Source organism: Bidens hawaiensis, unplaced genomic scaffold (genome assembly GCF_021521415.1).
Source record: "Bidens hawaiensis isolate Kalapana, Puna unplaced genomic scaffold, B.hawaiensis_p1.1 tig00024799_1, whole genome shotgun sequence".
NCBI classification, from domain to species: Eukaryota; Viridiplantae; Streptophyta; class Magnoliopsida; order Asterales; family Asteraceae; genus Bidens; species Bidens hawaiensis.
The window spans coordinates 85,120-110,138 of NW_027493916.1; the positions used below are offsets into that span (position 1 = coordinate 85,120).

Genomic DNA, 25,019 nt, shown 5'->3' on the forward strand with positions numbered 1-25,019 from the left:
GACGATAACCGCTTAGTAAGGTTGGAACCAGAAAATCGTGAGAGGCCGTTAGGGTTTGAGGGAAACGAGAATGTGCGTGATCATAGTGTTGAAATGGTCGGGTATTTGAATAAAAGGGAATATTGGGATCTTGATTATGAAGACGAAGAAGAGGTCAGTATTATCAGCAGAATCAGAATTAGTACCCACAGAATAACCAAGTACCCTAACAAAACAACCCACAATACTAATACCCCAGAAGTCAACAACAAGCACCAAGACACCAAGTAAACATAGGACCACAAGCTCGTTATTTTCTGCATTTTGTTTAATATAGTTAAATTACAAATCTACTTAGTCACACATTTTTCACAAACTCCATGTGTTCGATACCCACTTACTGCTATCTAATTAGTTGTAATTGGTTTATTTTTGAGTGAGTCTTCGACCTCACGTCACCCACTACTACCACTATCACCATCCAGCTGCACCACCACCCACTATCACAGTTCATACACCACCACCAATTTATTTTATCAATCTACATACGTTAAAAAACAAATAGTCTTCTTCTTGCAGACTACAGAGGTTTGGTCCACCTCTTCTTTTACAGACGTCTGCAGATGTGGTCTACAGACTGCAGACATTTACCTCTAAAAAAACAAACAACACCAAGTAAACATGGGACCACAAGCTCCTTATTATACATATAGATAAAAATCAGTGGTTGGCAGGGCCGGGTAGTCGACAGGCCCTGGTCCGACACCCCGATAGGCCCGAATTGTTTTTTTTAATTATATATATATATTTTTATGAAAAACAATACGTATATATAATGTTTGAATTTAATTACACAACCGCTAGTTTGGTTTAATGGCAAAGAGATGTGACTTTCAACCAAAAGGTTGTGGGTTCTAACCTCATTTGAGACATTTTAACCCTATTAAAAAAAAAGTTTTTTGCACAACCAAATCATAAGACCCAAAAAATTAAAGCTTATTTAAAAATTAAATTGTTTAAACCCAACAAAATATGCCTTTTTATTAAGGCTCAATAAAGTTTTCGCCTTTGACCAAAAAAAATTTAACCACTCTCAGAGCCGGGCCAGATGGCTTGTGCCACAATTATTTCTTACAAATATTTGGTTTAGTATTCAAATATAAATTTGATAATAGTAAAAAAATTCTAATTTGGTTGGTTGGCTCTCTTTTGATTCTAAGATTCTTTTTGGTTTCATCTCTATTACCAGGCATACCAGCCCGGGTTCGACTCTTTGTTGGCCTTTTTTCTTTTTATAATTTAATCAGATTTTATGGTCCAACATATCGCAAAGGTTTTTTTATAATTATTTGGTTTTAAGCCCCTAAATTTCTAACATTTTTGTTTTTTAGTTTTTGTATATGCTTTATATATTTTGAAATTTTTAATTAGTTTTCCTTTTTATTTGATATCAATTTAGTTCATATCGTCATGAATCTAACCAATACCGATTGAACCGTCATGAGCCTAATCGTTATCGACCGAATTCGCATTGATTCACACCCAAAATGAGGGGTTTTTACCAATACCATTCCACTGACCGAATTTGCATCGTTGCTTCAACGCAACACGGACATGTTTACTTACATAATATAAGTTCAAGTCTCATGGGTTGGGGCTACTGTAACATGATTGGACCATACGGTGACACCTAATTGACTATTATATTATTATTGTTTTGTTTTTTTTTAATTATTATTTTTTCTTATTTGAATCTTATGTTTACGATTTAGTGCCGAATTCGTGTCTGTTCACATGCGCAAGACATGTTTTTTTTACCAACCAATTCGTGTTGGTTTGCTTCCGTAACACACAATTTTTGTTTTGTTTTAAGTATGTATATATTATACGGGTTTTTTGTTCTGATGTCGGTAACCCGATATCGATCGAATCCGTATCGACGGTGCAACACACGAGTATTGTTTGTTACTGTCATTACCGACCAATTTCACGACAGATTTTTTTAAATATGTTACTTTTTTTGTTTTCGGGTGTTGACATATTTATTTGTTTTGGTTTTGTTCAGGTATCGAAACCAAATACCGACCGAAATCGTGTCAGTCCGTCGTCGCAACCCGTAAAATGTATTTGCCACATATATTAGCTAAATAACACAATACCGGCGCAATGCGCCAAGTAAGATACCTAGTTATGATTATGATGCCACTTTATTCCACATGTTGCAACAAACTCTTCTCGCACTCCCTTTTCTCAACTAGCATACCCTCCTTTTATTAAAAACGTTAGATTTTTAAAATTCCCCACGTGCCAATTTTTGTCCAATAACTCCTTTTTTTCGCAATTTTTGTCCAATAAAATTCAGGGGCACACCGTGAATTCTCATATCCAATTTGTCCAAGCTTTAGAAATGCGTAGTTGTGATCCAATACATTTTAATTAAATTTTATGGGAAATGTTTAAATACAAATGAAAGATAAAAATGAGAAATGTCAAAATAATTTGTGGTCTAAAAAACCTGTAAAAAAAATTCAAGAAAAATAACAAAAAGTCATAAATCTAAATATAAATAAAAAAAGAGAAAATTCTAAAATGTTTTTCCTATCTGTCTCGTTAAAAGAAGACTAAAAAGGACACAATGTCGAAGAAAAAATAACACAACGACGAAAAAAACACAATGAAAAAAAAAAGACAATATAGATCATAAAGTATAACACAATGCTGAAAATATTATAACATAATATTGAGTAATATAACACAATATTAAGAAAAAAAGACAAAATTAATGACGAAAAAAATAAAAAAACACAAAATAAAAAGACCCAATAATCTTTTTTCTCAACATTTTGTTCTGTTTTATTAACGATGACGACGGGAAAACATTTTAGTTTTTTTTTCTTTTTTTTTTATTTTCGATTTACATTTTGAGTTATGATTTTTTAATTAATTTTTGTTGTTTTTTAGGGTTTTTTAAGGCTACAAATCCGTCTTTTCCTTCTCATTTTTGTCCTCATTTGTAAATAACTTGACCCAAATTCTTTAACCTATATGTTTAGTATCGTTGAAGCTTATAAATATTACAAATATCCCTTAAATCACATCTAAAACGCAGCGATCACTTACGACGCATACAGTGAACCGATCAATAGTTATTGTTTTTGAGTCTTATAAAACGAACAAAACTTAATAAAAACAATGTATTTTAAAGCTAGTTAAAAGTGTAGGATGGTATTTAGATAAATATATATAGTTTATACAAAATCACCGATGAAGTGCAAGATAGGAGGATCCTCAACCACTCACTATGAAGGCAACAAGGCTTGTAACAGTCCAGCTACCGTCGCACCATATATTATCCGCATTGGTCGTGATTTACCACCATCGCCTCACGGATTTGCTTTTGGTTGCCCAGGTGGAGACTTCTTAGGAGGTCACCTATCCTGATACTACTCCCACCTTGCACGCTTAACTGTGGAGTCACCTCTCATCCACTACTATTAAGCGTCCAAAACGCATTATATATGATGGGAAATGTATACACCTCCTTATAAAGAATAAAGAATGTTTTGTTCTCCTCCCCAACCGATGTGGGATGTCACAAATAAGCATCCAAACCGCTCGTATTTTAAATTTTGGCTCTAAATATGGGTTATATCCATGTTTTAAATATTGAGTATTGGTTTGGGAATACTTAAACCCATCCCAAACCCGGCCCATTGTCAGCCCTACACCCTTGTAGGAATTAGAGGCAGTAGCATGTGAGATTCTTGTGAGTTTACAGAAGTTGGAAGTAAGAAAGTGTGAAAATTTGGTATCACTGGGAGAGAAAGAGGTGGATTCGAATATTAATTAACATGAAATCTATTACAGAAGTTACCATGAACACCGCAACGATCATCGAAGACAGCCACCGAATCCCACAGTCCCTGACTTCCTAACTCAATTGCCCATACAAATTCTAAAGCTCGCGCAGCTGTTGTTAAATCTTATGTTCATAAAATGTATATAAATAAATTAGGTATCAGTTAATGTTTTCAACTCATGTAATGTAATATGTTATTTGAGTAAGAAAGTATAAACTTGATTCAAATATATTTAGGAAACTATTTGAACTCTTCCATCCACCCCAAATATTTATCAAGGAACTAATCTGTCTAAAAGCATTCGAACTTTCGAAGGTTTACAATCATTGTGCAAACACATGCCATGTGTGTTAATAACTTAAAATATCTTCGGTTAACCGGAATCGGAACAGGTAGAAATCGGTTCCGGGATGGTCAACAAAAGTCAAAAGCGGGTCGGTTTGAAAGTGGATCTGGTATAGTATAGTCGGGTATTTGACAGAGTTTTCTTTGTCTTTTTCCGGTTTCGGGTAGGGTCGTGTCGGGTTTTGACCCAATACCAGGTCATAACGGCGGGTCAGGTACAGTTAGGAATCGGTTCCAGGTCATGTAAACCGGGCATTCTTTGCACTTCTGACCTCTCTATCTTCAGCTGTGGAAAATGTTGGGCCTAGTACATGGGCCTTTTGATGATGTAAAATATATCTTGTTAAGATACTGTGATGGGCCTGTTCGGAAAAAAATTTGAGCCTATAATTAATATTAACTTATTTTTATTTCTAACAGAAAACAATAATTGAAAAAAATGAATGTTGAGAGTGAGATTTGAACCGACGCCCTTTCGGACAAGAACCTTAATCTGGCGCCTTAGACCAACTCGGCCATCTCAACATTATACAGTTTGATGCCACATTTTCAAAACTGAACACACTTATTCAGAAATTTGCATTTATTTGATTATTTAACGGGTATTTAGTTTGATTCTTATAAATTATTGTTATGTTATTTATAAGCTTAAAAACATTATTTAATTACTTAATCCTGCATTCTCTTGAGTCATTTGAATCATTACTAAAATAGTATGTTTAAGACTTGTATTACTGAGAGATAAAAACCGCATTGAAGTTCGAAAGAATACATCTTTGAAAAAAAAAGGAAGCATTCCTAGTATTGGCAAGTTTTATAGCTTCGAGTTATATTTTTCTAACAACTTTTGTAGAATGAGGAGATTCGTTATTAGTAGGGATGAGCAAAAAGGCGAGTAACCGAACCAAAGCTGACAAAACCGTAAATTGTCCCAAAATCACAAAAAAATTGAAATCAAAACCGAACAGTTTATTAAAACGCAAAAACCGAGACTTAGATTTGTGTTTGATGTGTGCCCAAAACCGACATGTGTGCACATCACTAGGTATTAGCATATTAAAAAAATAAGTATATAAATAAGTTGATATATATACATGTAGAAATTATATACAATAACTCCATAAATATATGATATTTAGAGAGCCATTTTTTTGTTCAATAAATATGTGTTTCTTTGCTCTATGAATCTGTTTTATCCCAAGAAATGGAAACTCTTCAGAACAAATAAAATAATAATAAATAACTTTCAAAAATATAAAGAAATGATTACTAGTTAAATACATAATGTCACATCCATGGCAAAAAGATCATCAAACTAGGTATACTTGTGATCAAATGAGAATTTTTGAACATAGAGTTTTCTTATATTGTGAACTTATCAATCAACGTTTGGCCTTTCAACAATTAAACTATTGATGTCCCTCATAGAATATATGTAGTCAGTAAGTACGTTACATCATCCGCGGAGACTTTAAATATTGTAATGAGTATGCAAATGGACCACGGCTTTGTAACTGTTGATCGACTGCAACACATATACAATTGTTGATTGGTATGATGAAATGGCAAATTTAGTTTTAAATTCGATTATTTTACAATATGTAATCGACTCATTCTAGCTACTACATTTTACTATATTTACAAACGAAGACTTGTCGATCTACAAAATATTCATCAACCTCTTTCCTTCATCTACAAATTTTCATCCCGACCCAAAAACATATAATCTTTTCATTTCCAATGGCTGTTGCGGAACTCTTTATTGGAGCATTCATCAATGTCTTGTTTGAGAAGCTGGCCAAAGGTGACTTGATCAGGCTTGCTAGATCCGCAGGAATCTATTCCGAGCTCAGCAAATGGAGAAATACCTTGACCTTGATCCAAGCTGTGCTGGTCGATGCAGGTCAGAAGCACATAAGAGACAGATCAGTTAATTTATGGCTAAACAAACTACAACATCTGGCTTATGAAATAGATGATGTACTCGATGATTTGGCGACTGAAGCTATGCGGAGCCAGTTAAATCAAGAATCATTTGCCATTGGCGGCAACCACACGAGTAAGGTATTAAAGTTTGTTCCAACCAAATTCCATGCTTTTAAGTATGGTCATAAGATGAGTTCTAAGCTAGATAGGATTACAGCCAATCTACGTGATCTCGTTGAGGAGAAAAATCTTTTGGGTTTAAATGATAATGTTGAAAGGTCATATAAACCATGTAGACAGTGGGAGGAAACTTCACTGGTCGATGACTCCAAAATTATAGGTCGGGAAGGTGATAAAGAGGTATTGTTGGGGTTATTGCTGGACAATGAATCTTCAAGTAGTCAAAATGTTAACGTCGTGTCTATTGTTGGTTTTGGTGGGATTGGCAAAACCGCTCTTGCCCAACTTTTGTACAACGATAAGAAAGTGAAGGATCATTTTGAGCTCATGGCATGGGTTTGTGTTTCCGATGAGTTTGATGTCTTTAACATTAGCAAGGCTATTTTTCAAGATGTAGGTGGACGGAACCAAGATTTTGCTAATCTAAATCTGCTACAAGTGGCCCTTGCAGATAAATTATCAAAGAAAAGGTTCCTTCTTGTTCTAGATGATGTCTGGAATGAAAACTACAAGAAGTGGGAACTCCTCGAACGCCCTTTTACTTTAGGGGCTCCTAAAAGTAAAATTCTCGTGACATCACGAATGACGTCGGTTGCATAAGTGATGGATTCTATTCAAGCATACCCTCTCCAGCTTTTGTCAGAAGAAGAAGCTCTTTATTTATTTGCTCAACATGCATCTGGCAAGCAAAACTTCGATGTGAATTAAACATTAAAAATGCATGGTGAAGATATTGTCAAGAAATGTGGTAGTTTGCCTTTGGCTTTGATAACACTTGGGAGGGTATTTAGAACAAGATCCAGATATGAAGAATGGGATGAGCTCTTGAATAGTGATATATGGAATTTAGATGAAGGAAATGAGATTCTTCCTGCTCTAAGGCTGAGTTACTATGATCTCACACCACATTTGAGGCAAATATTTGCATATTGTTGTCTATTTCCCAAGGATTACATGTTTGACAAAGATGAAATAGTCCTGTTGTGGATGGCTGAAGGGTTTTTGTACGATTCAAAAGACAAGTCAATGGAGGTTTTCGGTAGGGAGTGTTTTGAAGAACTAGTTTCGAGGTCGTTTTTTCAGCATTCAACCAAAGATAAATCACGATATACAATGCATGACTTGATTAGTGATTTGGCGACCAGTGTTGCAGGTGAGTTCTTTATTATGCTAGATTATAAGATGCATGCTTATAACAGCATTATTGATCAAGCTTTGGAGAAGTTGCACCACCTTTCATTTATTTATGAACAATATGGAGCATACAAAAAGTTCAAGGCACTAAAAAGAGCTAGACGCTTGCGAACTTTCATAGTTATGCCAGTTACAAGGTTACATATTTGGCAAGAATTCTACTTATCAAACAAAGTTCTTACAGAAATACTTCCCCTACTACAATTTGTAAGGGTTCTAAGCCTAGCAAATTATTCAATCAAAGAGATACCACAATCCATCGGCCGTCTTAAACATGTGCGGTACCTTAACTTTTCCAACACAAAGATCACATGTTTACCTGAGAAAGTTGGTGACCTTCATAATCTACAGAGCTTGTTGTTGTCCGGATGTGCTGAGTTGTCTCCTTGCCAAATAGCATCGTAAAGCTCACAAACCTGCGACATCTAGATTTCACTGATACTCCAAAACTGAACAATATGCCATTAGGATTTGGTGGGTTGACGGGTCTACAAACTCTATCTAGAGTCATTATTGGAGGATCTGGTGAGTTTAGAATATCGTATCTAAGAAATTTTTTGCATCTTCGAGGTCAAGTTTCCATTGAGGGGCTTGACAAAGTGAAAAATGCAGTACAAGCAAAGGAGGCAAACTTACAACAATTGAAGGGTGTGAGTGATTTGCAGATGGAATGGAGTGATGTCTTTGATTGTTCTAGGAATGAATTAACTGAATATGAAGTACTTAAAGGCTTAAGGCCTTATGAGAAGTTAAGAAACCTCAAGATTTTGTACTACAACGGAACAAAGTTTCCAAGTTGGGTCGAAGATCCCTCATTTGTTTGCTTAACCCAAATTACATTAAGTGGTTGTAGAAGTTGTGCACGTTTACCAACACTTGGGTATCTACCGTCACTTAAAAAGTTGTTTTTTGAAAGCATACACAAGTTAAAGAGAGTAGATTCCGAGTTACTTGGGCATTCCGATCCTTATAGTGGTAATGCATTTCCATCACTAGAAGTTTTGGAATTTAGAAATATGCAGGGCTGGGAGGAATGGTCAACTAGTGGTGGTGACAAGTTGTTTCCATGTCTTCTTAAGGTATCTATAATAAATTGTCCAAAGCTATATGTAGTGGCAATTGAATTAATACCGTCACTTCGGGTGTTACATGTAGAACAATGTTCTGTAGTGGTGTTAAGAAGCATGGTTCTTTTGTCTTCATCAATTTCTAAATTAATTATGTGTAAGATTAAAGGACTTACTCAACTGCATGAAGAAATTTTAAATCATCTTAGAAGGGTCGAGCATCTGGATATTTCAGAGTGTGATGAGCTAACATACTTGTGGGAATCAGAAGAAGCTTCATGCAAGATTCTTGGAAGATTACAGAAGTTGTTAGTAACTGGGTGTGCAAATTTGTTATCATTCACGGAGAAAGATGCGTCTTCGAATATTACTATGGAATCTGCTACAGAAGTGAGAGTTGGAGGTTGCCCGAGACTCAAGAGTTATAAATGCCCAAATAGGATTGAGAAAATGGTAATTGGATATTGCCCTTTGGTTACATCCTTAACCTTCCCAACGGCGGATGGCCTCCCATCTACTTTGAAGTTTCTTGAAATTAAGGGCTTTGATAATGTGGAGCCAACTTGGCTTCTCAACAGCTTCTTGTCATCACTTGAATCTCTTTACATTAGGAGTTTTGATAATCTGAGGTTGTTTCCTAAAGGATGCTTAGTTTATCTCACCAAGTTAACAATCTCTTATTGTGATAACATAGAATCCATTCCAGATACAGGTTATGGTTTTCTTCCATTTCTTTGCTTGAAACTCCTTCAGATATATCATTGCAAGAATTTAAAGTCATTTCCTCATGAGCATTTACAAAGTCTCACATGTCTCGAAGAAATGTTTATATACGATTGTCCAAGTATGGATGAGTCATTTCCCTGTGGGTTGTGGCCTCCTAATTTAAGTTTCTTAAGTATAGGAGAATTAAAAAAGCCGATTTCAGAGTGGGGGCCGCAAAATTTCCCAGCCTCACTTGCTACACTATGGCTATATGGCAGAAATTCAAGGGGGATTTCGTGTGCTGCAAAGGCGGAAGACGATATAAGTTCATTATTTTTTCTTCCAACATCCTTAACTTCTCTATATATGAATGGTTTTATGGAGTTGGAATCACTTTCAGAGGGCCTGCAACACCTCACTAGCCTTGAAAATCTTTCTCTAGCGTTCTGCCCGAAGCTTAGAGATCTTCCGGAGACACTACTCCCGTCACTTTCGAGTTTGACGGTGTTTTATTGTTCCCCGAAATTGAGAAGAAAGTGTGGAAGTAGAAAAGGCAAGTACTGGCCCATCATCTACCAAATCCCTCACATGTTTTGTGTTTAATTTGATCACATGTATCTTTTAACTTAAATGACTTTTGTAGTTTGAAAAAGTATAATTGACTTTAGTGAAACACTGAAAATCTTAGTTACCGCTGGACGAATTATTCCCATTTAACAATATTAAAAATACATAATAACAAAATAAAAAAAATTCGAAGCAAGAAAGCTATTGTGATAACTTTTAAATTACCTGTTGTTGTCTGCAACTACATGCTCAAAAGCAAATTACACAAACTTTAGTCTTCACTAGACCCCCCAAACCTTTAGCCTTCACTCTATTTGTTATCGAAAGAAATGAATTCAACTTTATTTGTTCAACCACCTTGTCCGCGTTCACGAACTTGTTATATTGAAAATCTTATCATTACAAACTTGTGATTTGGTAGTGCTAGTCTGGCCTCTTGTTAATGATCTCAGTGATAGGCGTGTTCCAAAAAAACAGAATATTTGATGCAAAAAAGCAGATGTTGAGAGTGGAATTTGAACCCACGCCCTTTCAGACCAGAACCTTAAACTGGCGCCTTAGACCAACTCGGCCATCTCAACATTTACCTTTAGATGTCAATTTTTTGTAAAATGAATACTTAGCACGCGATCCATAAACCATAATGTTTGCATTTATCAAATTATATATATCAAAAACTATTCTATTAGTGTTCTAAATCAAGAATCCGGACCTGTTTAAATTCATATCGAATAGCTTAGATTCTGGAGAATTTTTTTCAGATAGATATTTGTAAATGTCATTGAAATATGTATTGTATGGATCATTCTCTTGCGTTTTGGTAAGTCGTTTGAATCGCTTTTAAGATAGTCTGTAAAAGACTGGTATTAGTGGAAGACTAAAGACCGCAAATGCAGCCCTTATAAAGCAAATTAGTTATTTTGTATGTACAAGGTACTATTGGATATGATATTTCTTATACTCGTGGGAAAAATGTGTTGGTTGGTTACAGTGATAGTAGTCACACATTGACCATGACGACGAGAGAAGCACTACGGGGCATGTGTTTTATTTTGGGTCTTCACCAATTACTTGGTGTTCTCAAAAACATAGTATAGCTGCATTATCATCGTGTGAGGCGTAGTATATTGTGACATTCGTCAATTTCGGGTCACTTTTGTTATGTAAACCCGACCCGTTTGTAACCCGAACATTTCAAATATATAAAATATTTGATCTTGTAATTTAAAATATATAAAATATATAAAATATTGTTTTTTTTATATTATGCATTGTTTGACCATTTAAACATACCCATTTTTATGCAAACCATAAAAGAATCTTTATACCCAACCCTTCACTCCTTCCCTATATATACACACCCATCTTCTTCATTTTACTCTTGCTACATCTCCAAAAAAACTCTCTCAAAATTCCATAGATTCAAGGTTGTTATTTCTTATGTATTCTTGAAGTTTTGACTTCTCAAGTCAAACTAACTATAGTCTTTCATTCTAACTTGTTCATCTAACATTACTAACTCTTGAATATGGTGGTACAACATATATATAATACACACCCCTTGTTTCCTTTATTTGTTACTTCACCGACTCTGGTTGGTTAAGTTTCGAATGTCATAAGGCAAGGCTTCATGGAGGACTTCGTGTTCTTGATATATATTTACACACACATAACTTATTATACATATCACTTATGACTAACTTCTAACCCTTTAGTTTGTTCATCTTATTTACAAGTTCCATGGTGTGGGTTTGTATAAGACTAACCTCGGTTTAACCGAAACTAGTCCAAACCGGAAACCGAACTTTTGTTTACTAGTTTTGTTAAAATAGTTGTTTAAACATGTTTATTGCTAGATTTGAGTTTCAAACATCATTTTTACAAGTTCTTTGATATTAAGCATATGGAATCCATCTATGAACTCGTTGGGAGATGGAAACCGAACTAAACCGAAACTTTTGCTTAAAAGACTTGTAGTTAACTTTTTATGTTGTAAAATTTAAGTTTTCTTCATTTATAAACCAATATACAAGTTCTATGATATTTGGGCATGTAGAAACCATCTATGAACTATTTGTGAGATGGAGACCGAACCAAACCGAACTATACCGACTTTTACTCGCTTAAGACACACAAGTGTGTTTTTAGCTATCAAGACTTGTATATTTCTTTAAAAAAATAGTTTACAAACTGATTTTAATTATTTTCTTAAGTACTTGGAATAGTTGGATCCAACTTGATCTCATAACATAGTTTGGACCGACAAAACCGAACACTAGCTTAACGTGCGTTGTTAGTTCTAAACAATAGATTTACATACTTGGTTAAGTGTTAGTATGTTTTAATGAGTTATCTCATAACAATTAATATTTTGGAAAGTTGACTTTGGGTTCGACCACTTGTCAAGACCCGAACGATAACCCGAACACTCGTTAAAAACCCGTTTTAGTATCTTTAGCCTAATGGAACTTGCATTTTAGCATTTTCCCCACCTTATTACTTAACATTGGTTAAGTAAATATTAAGGTTAGATACTTTAACCCGGTTTTGAGCAAACTTACATTTTTTAAAAGGGTTATTATTATAAATCTTAAATAGTTACATTTTAAACCTTGAACTTTAATTGATTAGTTTTTGCAACAATTATTTTATTTAAAGATCTTCAAGACAACCTTTCTAAATCCAAGACTTTCTTTTATTTAGGCTTCATACGTTAAACTCGTCGTTCCGGCAAATCTCCAAATAATCAATCTTTCAAGTTTATTACTTGAACGTAAGTAACTTCATACCCCGTTTTCTATATTTTATTTTGGGGGTGACATTTCAACTTATCTAAACTAAATGTTTTATACTTGGGTCTTAAACCACAAACGTTGTTGTATACCTTACTTGAATAATTGCTCGATTTGGTGTTCTATGCTTATTTGACTATGTGTTTATCGCTTTTGGATGGTGGAACTATAAATCCTAGACCATTTGGCAACCCCTCATGGCAAGGTGTCGTTAACGTAATGCAATTAACGATAACTATAAATCCTAAACTATTTGGCAACCCCTTATAGTTGGTTGTCGCTAACTATAACAAGAAGGTGGTGATAACGCCGCTTACTCGCTCCGTTTCCACGAGCTAAGCGTTCTTGTACCTCACTTGGTCACCCCAACCGAACGTGAAATTGACAAATATATTGGGGGTTTACCGATGAAAATCCGGGACTCAGTCATGAGTAGCAAACCCGCGAACCTTGAGGAAGCCATCACGTTAGCCGGTTGGCTATCGGAAAATCACGTGAAGGAAGGTACCCTAACCCTCAAGAAAACAATCGAGAAAGCCAAAACCGAGCCCGCTCCCCAAGCCAAGATTGAACCCGCACCACAAGCTATAAACTACTCCAACTCCTCCCGACACAACAACAACAACAACAAGAAACCCAAGACTAATTACCGAAACTTTGCCGTCACCCAACCTCAACCACCACAACAAGCCCAAACTCTTCCCCAAAACCGAAAACCTTATATTGGTAACTCCCCACTATGTAACACTTGCCAACTTCACCACCCAACGAACTCGCCGTGTCGCCATTGTACAATTTGTAACCGATTTGGTCACTTCCCCAACACATGCCGATCCACCCAACGAAACCAACCCAACCAACCTAACCCACCAACCCAACCGAGAAACTTTCCCCAAAATGCCCAAAACCGCTATGCACCATACCCATCAAACCAACCCCAACAACCCCGAGCTTGTTTTAATTGTGGTGATCCCAACTATTTCCGCCAAAATTGCCCACGTTTAGCTTTTGCCAACCAAGCTCAAACCGTAACCATACCATACTACCTATAGGTTCCCAGCCGGATCTACACGAGATATCGCGTTCTACGTAGGTGTGGAATCCCTACGTAAGACGTTACGAGTATAGAAAACAATACGAGCTAACACATGATACGATAATCAAACACACGTTGTATTCCAACCGTAAACAAGTGATACTATGATCACTGAATACAAACTCTCTGACTCGAATACACGAATAAACTGGAATTCTAATGAATAAGCCGTAAACAAAACAGCTTATATAGACACGACAACTTCGCCTGGCATGTTCAGGCGAAGTTGTCCCTAACTTCGCTTGTCTAACAAGTTCGCCCATATCAGCGAACTTGTTAGCAACTTCGCTTACATACAAAACTCAAATCTAACTAACACGATTACAGACACTCGACACAGAACTACTGACATCATGCACCAACAGACTCCCCCTTGGCAGTAGCTTCATCTCTTTAGCTTCAAACACGTGTCTAGTAATCTTCAATCTTCTATCTTCAAGCATGCACTCCTTCTCGAACACAAACCGAGACAACTCTTTGATATTTCCTCGCTTCATCTTTCCAAGCAGGAATATAAAATATCTTCTTATCATTCAACACCTGCAAATCAGCTTGCGATAAGTTTACCAAGTGCATCAGATCATAAACTCTTAGCACCTCTTGTTCATCCTCGTCTTCCATCACTGCCTCAGCTGTCTCACAATCTACATACCACCACTTCAGGGCTTTAAGCACATCCTTGGGCATTAATTTCATCGGTACTTCTTTCAAACACCGGATCGGTTTATACTTCATAATCATCCAAGGTTTTCCATCTGCTCTTAAACCTCTATCCTTGTCTTCAACAAGTTTTCCCTTTTGTGGTTTCAACAGCTCAAATTTCTTCTCTTTTATACTCTCTTTCCACACAATCTTCCCAATGACTCTAGCCATATTATCGTCACTTCTGTTTATCAATCCCAATCTGGCTAAGTCTTTCACTTCACATTCTGGTAGTGTATTCAACGATCTCAACATCCTTTTAAAGTACTGAACACCGTCATATCTCTTAATCACGAAGAGCCTCAACTGCTCATCATATATCCAGCAAATAATTCCTTTCTTCGCTTCAGCATAGCCTTTAATGTTGTAACTCTTCTTAAACATTGTAGGAACCGCTGGTTTCTTCGTTTTGACGAACCACTGAGCATAGCCTTCTTTCCATCTAGGCTGCTCTTCCCATTCAGACTCATCACTTGCCATCTCTTTACTCATATCTGCTTTCTCAACATCTGGAATGTCATGCTCAATATTTTCCTCAACTATCTCTCCCTCTTCAATCTCATTATCAATCACAATCTCTTCTCCAATCTTCTCTATCACATCACTCGGTAGTACATCATCATCACCAACCAAACCATCATCCATCTCCTCTACGTCCACTACCACCACATCATCACCACCAGCTGCAGTTGTCGACTCCCCTTGAGTTGTGGAAGTTCCAAGAGCTTGATCAGTTCTTGGCAACTCACCACCTGCACCTTTCGATGCATTGGGATCATCGTCTCTATCATTTCGTCTCTTGGTCCTCAACTCATCGCCTTTACAGCTCGTCTCCCCCTGAGATGCCAAGAACTCCTTGAAAGCATCTATGATTTTTCCATGTTCTACCAGCAGGGACGACTGCATCTGATTCTCTGCAACTAGGCGTTGAATAGCCTGGGTCTGGATAAGATTAATCCTTGACTGCTCTGCCACGACCCGTTCAAGTGCTGCTATTCGTTCAGAGTCTGATAGGGTTGCATCGAAATCGAACCTCATATGTGATATATCTTGAGTATACTGAGGAGGGATTTCCGATGTCACCGGGACCCCAGAAGTAGAAATAGACGTAACCGCAGGTGGTATCGTCACCGATAACCCTGCAGTTGCCACAACAGTCGACTCGATAAATTGTGCCACGACCTCCGTTGGAGTAACAGTCGGAGGCGGCAACGAAACGATCTCAGGAGCCGAAAATTGGAAAGTAGTGGGTGGGAGGCCAAATGTAGATGAGGTAGCCACCACGGGAACAACCGTAGCGCTTGGCCTTGTAACCTGTGATGTTGAGGGAACCATTGTCATACCGGATAGTGCTGGTGGAGTGAAACGTACCACCCTAGAGCTCTCACCGGCTCCCGATCCTGCACCTATCCGTTCCCTTCTTGACCTCCGGATCAACTGTTGTACCTCTTCCTCATAATCTGACTCGCTGTCATCATCTGTTCTCTTTCTTTTCCCATGTAGTCTTTCTCGAGTTACCATAATCCTTCTTGCCTCTGCCACTTCATCATCAGAATCAGAACCAGCCACCGTAGCAGCTGTCCTAGTAACATTCACACCCGAAGCACGTTTAACCGGGACCTGTACGTTCTCCTCTGGATCCACCCGATCCATGTCAAAAAATCCCTGACCGCCAAACGCTGCGTCAAGGTCAACTTTCTCCTCCGGTGACACAACAGAAGCAGCAGGTATAGCTTGAGGTGCTCCTGCCTGTTGTGGTGCCGGGTCCCTAAACTCGTCCCCACGAGCAGGCACATACCCCGGGTTGATCAAGTACCCAAAAAGTGGAGTATGTCGAGGACGGAGCTCAGGTTTGCTCCTCGCACTAGAGGATCTACATTGGGCGAAGATTCGTTTATTCACACTCTCAACGTATCGGATCGGACGGCGCTGAGGAAGCGTTGGAGCAACATGATTCAAGATCATTTGAAGAAATCTTGGATACATGATAAATCGCTCACGCGCCATCGCTCTTCTTTGACGATCAATCTCATAAAAGACCATCTGACTAAAGCTGTATCGTTTGTTGTAAGTCAGAGCAGTCATCGCTGACTGCATGGTCGCGCCCATGCCATCAGTGCCCGCCTTTCTCCCTGACATGCAAACAATCATAACATGCATGAGAAAGCGCCACTGGTCAAGTAAAAATCCTTTCCTCCTCTGCGTATCCCCCAAGGGACCAGAGTATCCCATTCTCAAAAACGCTCCATCACGGAAAGGAGCTACAAACTCTGTCGGGTCATCCCTTGTCTCATTTCCAAACCGTAAATCCGCCTGGATTTGTTCAGAAGAGAACTGAAAACAATCTGATTGTTGACTGTTGCGCGCATCACCTGGGGTTCGACTCTACAATCATATTCCACGGTCTGCCAAAAATCCTCAATGTTGGGCAAGGATATCGGCAGAGTTGTTGTAATCGCGTGGAATATCCGCGAGCGTAACAGAAATGTGATGATTTCGTGGAAATCATCAACTCCGCTCGCCTCCGGGTCTAATGTTATATACATGTTGTGACCCGGGAAGAACTGTCTCTGGTTATCACCTCCGTCATCACCGCCTGCACCACCTGCTCCAGCTACAGCAGCCATATCATAATCGCGCAACTGTTGTTGAATCCAAAGAACCTGGGAGCAGCAGTTGGATGCTGCCATGTATTCTGCTTCACAGGTTGAAATTGCGACTGAGGTCTGCTTCTTGCATTGCCACGACACTAGTCTGCCACCAAGAAACTGACATCCACCAGTTGTAGACTTCGGACTCTGATTGCACCCTCCATAATCAGAATCTGTGTAAGCGACTAGCTCCAAGTCTCCTCCTCTCGAGTACCACAACCCCAGCTTCGGCTTGCCTTTGAGATACCGCAGTATCCTCTTCGCACCCTTCAAATGAGATTCTTTTGGGTTTGCCTGAAAGCGTGCACAAAGACAAACAGCAAACATTATATCAGGCTTAGAAGCAGTTAAGTACATTAAAGAACCTATAATTGCCCGATATTGGGTTGGGTCCACGTCTGCATCGTTGTCTGAATCAGCACCCAATTTGTGATTGACGCAGACTGGAGTATCATATGGAGTGCTGTCCTCCATCTTGAAGCGTTTGAGAACATCATGGACATACTTCGTCTGATGAATGAACATCCCGTCTTTCTTCTGATCAACCTGCAATCCTAAAAAGAAAGTTAGTTCACCCATAGCACTCATTTCAAATCTCTTCTTCATGACGGCCTCAAACTCCTGACACATGGCGACCTTTGATGCAGCAAAGATAATGTCGTCCACGTAGACTTGCACCAGTAGAAAGTCGCTCCCTTTTCTCTTGAAGAACAATGTGCTATCAATCTTACCTCTTTCAAACTCATTCTCAATCAAGTAATCTGATAAGGTTGAATAACAGGCACGAGGTGCCTGATGTAGTCCATACAGCGCTTTACTTAGCTTGTACACGTGATCGGGAAAGTCAGGGTCAGGAAAACCCGGAGGTTTCTCAACGTACACAACCTCATCGACTTTACCATTTAGGAAGGCACTCTTCACATCCAACTGAAAAACCTTCATCTCCTTATGAGCAGCAAATGCCAAAAACAAACGAATGGCCTCCAATCTTGCCACAGGAGCAAACACCTCATTGTAATCAATCCCCTCTTGCTGATTAAAGCCTTTAACAACCAGCCTCGCCTTGTTCCTGATAACAATCCCTTTCTCATCTCTCTTGCATTTGAAGACCCATTTTGTGCCAATCGCATGCACATTCCTTGGTTTTGCAACCAAGTTCCATACTTCCATTTTCTTAAACTGAGCTAACTCTTCTTGCATGGCTTCGACCCACGAGCTGTCCTTAAGAGCCATTTGATAGTTCTTTGGTTCAATCTGGCTGATAAAGCAGGTGTACAAGCACTCGTTGATTATGCCTGATTCTTTAATGCTTGGGTAAACACAGGTGTGCTCATTCAAGATTTTTCTTGTTTGTACACCATCGGACAGATCACCTATCACATTCTCCAAAGGATGATCTTTGTGAATTCTCATAGTTGGAACCGAACTGACATTCAGATTATCTTCCAAGTTCGAAGATAGCTCATCAATGGGTGATTGATGTTGAGAGTGAAACGGATTGATGAATTCCTCTTCAGTAGAGGCAGCAGGGGTATTGACAGCATTTGACGAGGAAGGCTGACATTCATCATACTGTGGTCGTTGCACCAAGGTGTCTTCCTCATCGCAAATCATCTTCGTAGCAAGTCTTTCTTCAACTTCTGCCCAATCCAAATAAGGTATGTTAAAAGATTTAAAAAGTCTATCATAGTCGAAAACCCCAGCGGGTCCCGTGCTTGGTTTTGGTGATTTGTAACTTGTGATATCAGTGTTACACACCACCTCAACCTTGCTGGTCGATGTATTAAAGACCCGCTTGTTGGGAGTTCCAACAACGTATCCGACTAAGATTCATTCGTCGGCTACTTCACCAAATTTAGAATTGGTCTTTAATATCGAACACGGGGACCCGAATGGTTCAAGACCACTCAAGTTGGGCTTTCTCCCATGCATAAGTTCATAACAGGTTTTATTTAATCTTTTAACAGTTAACACTCTATTAAGGATATAACAGGCTGTTGCAACAGCTTCAGCCCAGAACACCACGGGAAGTTTCGAATCAGCCAGCATGGTTCTGGCTCCTTCAATTAAGGTTCTGTTCTTCCTCTCAGCCACTCCATTTTGTTGCGGTGTATACGGTGCGCTGTATTGGTGTTCTATCCCCTTCTGTAAGCAGAAGATCTCCATCTCATAGTTCTTGAACTCGGTTCCATTGTCACTCCTGATGAATTTAACCCGTTTCCCCATGATATTCTCAACCTTGGTAATCAAATTCTTTACCATCTGCACTGTTTCATCCTTTGACTTCAGGAAATATACCCAGGAATATCGAGAGAAATCATCAGTGATCACCAAGCAGTAAGATGTTCCTCCTAGACTTCTTACATTCACGGGACCGAAGAGATCCATGTGAAGTAATTCTAGGGTACTGACAATTGAATTGACCTTCTTGGTGTGATGGGATTTCTTGTGTTGCTTTCCCTTTTTGCATGATAAGCATTTGTCTTCAAAGTTGAAATTCTTCAAGGGAACACCCAGCACAAGCCCATTTTTGACAAGGTAGTTCATTTTCCGAAAATGAATGTGCCCCATTCTCCTATGCCACAACTCGGACTCTGATTCAGTTGCTTTTGACAGAAGACACGATTCTTCTGTGGCCATCTCAGTAGACCTCATGTCCATGATATACGTATTCTTCACTCTTGGAGCCTTCATAAAAATCCAATCCTCTGGTATCTTAAAACCAGGATATAGCACGATTGCCTCATTCTTTGTAAAATGTACGGTGTACTCTTTGTCACAGATCTGCGAAACACTCAGCAGATTGTGCTTTTGTTCTTCAACAAAATTTACTTTCTCCAAAGTCATCTTTCCATTCGACACCGTCCCTATTCCTGTAATCCTTCCACCGCTCTCTCCTGCGAAACTCACTCTTCCTCCTTGAACAGGTTTCAAGTTGTGTAACAATTTCTTGTTACCCGTCATGTGCCGGGAACAGACGCTATCCACAACCCATTGATTGTTGGCAGCCCTGTTCAACTGTTCCTGCACGATTAAAGCAGATGATTAAAATCTGGGGAGTCAGTTAAGATGGAGATGATTAAAATGTACGGCGAATTTAAGAAAGTGAGCGAAGTTACAATTGGTATCAGAGCGGTTAACTTGTAACTTCTTCCGCACCTACGCAGCCCTGTTAACTTGTAAGTCCCCCGCCCCGGGGCGTCGCCGATCGATACGAGATCCGCACGATGTCTAGGAGTGCGGAATCCTCCTAGACTCGTTTATGGTGTAGAAGACGAAGAACACGATTACACACAAACACATACACGAACAAACACACGAATGGATAAACACATCTGCAGATCTTTTATATAATAACCGAAACACTTACATACCAAACATGAAAACAATTGACACGGCCGACCCGAGGTGAGCTCTACCTCGGGTCGTCCCACACGACTCTCTCTCTTGGTTTCTCTCTAGCTACTTGAACTTAACACACAAAACTCTTAATTTCTGGATCTCTAAACCTAAACAAGACACACATATATATATATAAACTTCGCGGGCTTGGGCCTGTAGGCGAAGTTGTTACAACTTCGCCTATGGCGAAGTTGTTCTAACTTCGCCTATGGCAGAAGTTGTTACAACTTCGCCTATGGCGAAGTTGTTACAAGTTCGCCTATGGCGAAGTTGCTCTAACTTCGTACTTCCACAACGCTGAACAAAATTGCATAGCGACGGTCACAAAATGCACCAACAGACTCCCCTTTGACCATTGCTCTCAATTCTAACAAACACGAAAGATCATCTGTTACAAAACATGCACCAACAGACTCCCTCTTAACTGATGATCTTTTGTTTGCTCTTCAACCAGCCGTGTCTGAAACTGTCATGTAGCTTCACAAATCTACCAATCACCCAGCGTCTTCCATATCAGATCTCCCCTTCAGTGTAAGCTTCTCCGACTATATAGATTGAGGTCTTTGAAATGCATGCATCCCCGTGCCTAATTGATCATCTCAACCAATCACGTGAAGTCCTTCTGACTTCACCAACACGAGAAGTTCTTCTAACTTCACCAACACGTGAAGTTGGGCTCCCTCCACAACTTCACCAACAAGTCGGCATACAATAAGGTTTAATCTTCAACTACTCAACATCAAGTGATCAATTTCATCACAAAACCACCTTGACAGAATCTAACACACATGACCATTAATTAATCCGAAGCATCTTCAATCACCAGGGATAACGATCAAGAACATAAACACTTTAAATCCCGATTAAATCCAACTTGTTCCAGAATTTTCACTCTAATAAATAAGCATCACGTTTCAGGATCCAATTCTCGAACGCCTTGAAAATAACATAAATAATATGCTCTGACCGCAATCCAGTAATGACGAAAACCTTCAGTTCAATTTGACTTTCTTCAGTTGGTCAACCTCGAACAACAACTATTTCATTTGCCCACAAACACCCAAATATGTGTCAATATCCAGTTTCACTCAATATCCCATTCACAACCTCAACTCCATATCCAGAGTTGACACGTATTTGTTCACACGTAAGACCCAGAGATAACAAGTTTCACTCGTTGACGGAACAACATCTCCGGTCTCACAATAATCGTGTACACCTGGCCATACAGACGAAAACTCCAAAACACTCTTTTTTTTTTCTTTCTTTTTTTTTCTCGTTAACTTCGCCTAAAGTCAACTTCGCATGTCCATAACTTCGCCTGGCTATAACTTCGTCTGTCCATAACATCGCCTGACTGATAAGCGAACTTGTGAGGTAGGCGAAGTTGTGGATAAGTTCGCTTAACCTTATATCTTCGCCTAAACCCTAAAATTTAAGCGACAATTTCGCCTGAACCCAATAACTTCGCCTGCGGCGCTGATCGGCCAGAAACGCATCAGAAACGTGCCAGAAACACCAAAACGCAGATCTCGAACCATAGCATAAGAGCCTAAGGCTCTGATACCAATTGTAGGTTCCCAGCCGGATCTACACGAGATATCGCGTTCTACGTAGGTGCGGAATCCCTACGTAAGACGTTACGAGTATAGAAAACAATACGAGCTAACACACGATATGATAATCAAACACACGTTGTATTCCAACCGTAAACACGTGATACTATGATCACTGAATACAAACTCTCTGACTCGAATACACGAATAAACTAGAATTCTAATGAATAAGCCGTAAACAAAACAGCTTATATAGACACGACAACTTCGCCTGGCATGTTCAGGCGAAGTTGTCCCTAACTTCGCTTGTCTAACAAGTTCGCCCATATCAGCGAACTTGTTAGCAACTTCGCTTACATACAAAACTCAAATCTTACAACACGATTACAGACACTCGACACTGAACTACTGACATCATGCCCCAACACTACCAAACACAAGCTTACCAAGTTCAAACTTACCAACCCCAAATTCCCCAACTCAATGCACCACTCATCCAACCCATCCAAACAATCCAAGCACCACCTCCACCTCCACAACAAGCACATCAAGTCAACCATGGTAATCAAGGACGGGCGTTTATGATGAATGCAAATCAAGCTCAAGTGGCAAACGATGTTGTGAACGGTATGTTTTTGGTGAACTATCATTTGGCTTCTATTTTATTTGATACCGGTGCCGATAGAAGTTTTATTTCTTTGAAATTTGAGTCGAAACTTGCGATGCCTCGAACTAAGCTTTCCCGACCGTTCTCTGTTGAAGTCGCCAATGGCAATTCTATTACCATCAATTCCGTCGTCCGCGATTGCTCTCTTATTCTTTCTAAGCATAAATTCACCATCGATCTCATCCCGATGCAAATGGGTAGCTTCGATGTCATAGTAGGCATGGATTGGTTATCTTTGCACCGTGCCGAAGTCATTTGTTTTGATAAATTCATTCGCATTCCTCTTGTCAACGGCAAGGTTCTTAAGGTCTTTGGAAACACAACGTCTCGAAGGCTAAATCTCATGTCGAGTGCTCAATCGCAAAAGTACTTACGCCAAAAGTACGTTCCGTTTTTAGCTCTCTCAATGACAAAAGACAAAAAGGAAAGGAAGATCCAAGATATTCCTATTGTTCGTGATTTCCTTGATGTCTTTCCCGATGATGTTACCGGTCTTCCTCCCGTTCGTCCGATTGAATTCCAAATTTATCTTGTGCCCGGCGCGATGCCCGTGGCCAAGGCTCCTTATCGTCTAGCCCCGTCGGAAATGCAAGAACTATCAAACCAACTCGAAGAACTTTCCGATAAAGGCTTCATTCGTCCAAGCTCTTCTCCTTGGGGCGCTCATGTTCTCTTCGTGAAAAAGAAGGATGGTTCGTTTCGTATGTGTATCGTGTTGGTACATGATGTCAGTAGTTCAGTATCTAGTGTCTGTAATCGTGTTAGTTGGTTTTGTTATGTGTTAGTTAAGTTGTTTCACAAGTTCGCCCATCATAAGCGAACTTGTGGTTTAAGCGAAGTTATCAACAACTTCGCCTAGTCTGTTAGGCGAAGTTGTCGATAACCATATAACCTTGGCTACGGCTTATTTTGTAAAGGGGTATTATTTCGAGTACGTGTAATTGTGATCGGTGAATCACGTGTTAAGTTTGCAATACAACGTGTCTTTTGAGTATTGTAACGTGTGCTTGTGTTTGGTATTAACGTATATCGTCTCTTACGCTCGTATCGTCTTACGTAGGGATTCCGCACCTACGTACTACGAGATACTTCCGTGTAGATCCGGCTGGGAACCTACAGTTGGTATCAGAGCTTTTGCTCATGATTGTGTGGTTCGGGATTATCACACGGGTGTAGAAATCGTTCCGTTCAACTTTTCGCGGGACGAGTTTACGTTGAAATACCGAGTTTTTGTGTCCTTTTCACCTCCCTTCATCAAAAACAACCCATTACACCTTCGAATACCTCGCAATACGTCAAAATCAAACCTGCAAAAATGTTGTGTTCATCAGGCGAAGTTGCCGCCACTGTTTGTAGGGTTTAGGCGAAGATATAAGATTAAGCGAAGTTATCATTAACTTCGCCTACCTCACAAGTTCGCTTACCTTAAGCGAAGTTAACATCAGGAGAAGTTAAGAAGAAAGCGAAGTTAAGAGTTTCATCGAAGTTGAGTAATCAAGCGAAGTTAAGACTTAAGCGAAGTTATCATTAACTTCGCCTACTGGTACTGTTCAGAATAATTAAAAAAATATATAAATATTTCTTGGGGTTTCTTTGTGTTTTCGTTTCGTATTTCTTTCAAAGATGACTTCTATAAATATTACGGAACTGGTAAAAATGGAGGTGGAAGCAGGTTCAGCTACTAAGGCTCCGAAAATGCTCAAGGGTACTGATTCCGTGGCTTGGAAAGATCGGTTTGAGCAGTATGTTAAATATCAAGATGCTAAGATGTGGGTGTGCATTCAAGATGGATACATTCCACCAACGGCCTTGTTTGAGGGTCGTGATCAGATTAAGAAGTACAATAAAATGGAAGAGGAAGAAAAGAAGATGTATGAGGCAGAGAGTAAAGCTCATGCAGCAATTACCATGGCTCTTCCACAAGAGATTCTACACACCTTCAAGAAATACAAAACTGCTAGAGAGCTTTGGGAAGCTCTAGAAAACCGATATGAAGGTAATGTGGGAATCCGTGCATCCAAAATTAAGCTACTAAAAACCCAATTCTCGGTGTTCAAATTTCTGAAAAATGAATCACTTGATGATATCATCACAAGATATTATCACCTGATGACCGAACTCAGCAATTACTCCATTGTTTACAAAGAAGAGGAGATAGTAGAGAAACTTCTTGATGCTCTTCCACCGAAATGGGAAATGTACACTGTGTTGATGAGAGAAGATAAAGAGTTTACCGATTTTGATTTGGAAAAAAGGCAGTCAAAAAACTACGAACTTTTGAACTTAACATGGTTCGGAAAGAGACACCAACTGATCAGGTTCAGGATCCG

The 25,019-nt window shown here is 39.1% G+C and overlaps 1 non-coding gene and 1 pseudogene across 1 annotated transcript; one reads left to right on the forward strand and one right to left on the reverse strand.

The window, feature by feature from the left end:
* Positions 1-5,557: 5,557 nt before the first annotated feature.
* On the forward strand, positions 5,558-9,925 carry LOC143569903 (putative disease resistance RPP13-like protein 1; annotated as a pseudogene).
* A 398-nt stretch (positions 9,926-10,323) lies between these two features.
* Positions 10,324-10,404, reverse strand: TRNAL-AAG (transfer RNA leucine (anticodon AAG)). Its single transcript has one exon. It is a non-coding gene; the product is annotated as a tRNA-Leu (tRNA).
* Between the last annotated feature and the right edge of the window lie 14,615 nt (positions 10,405-25,019).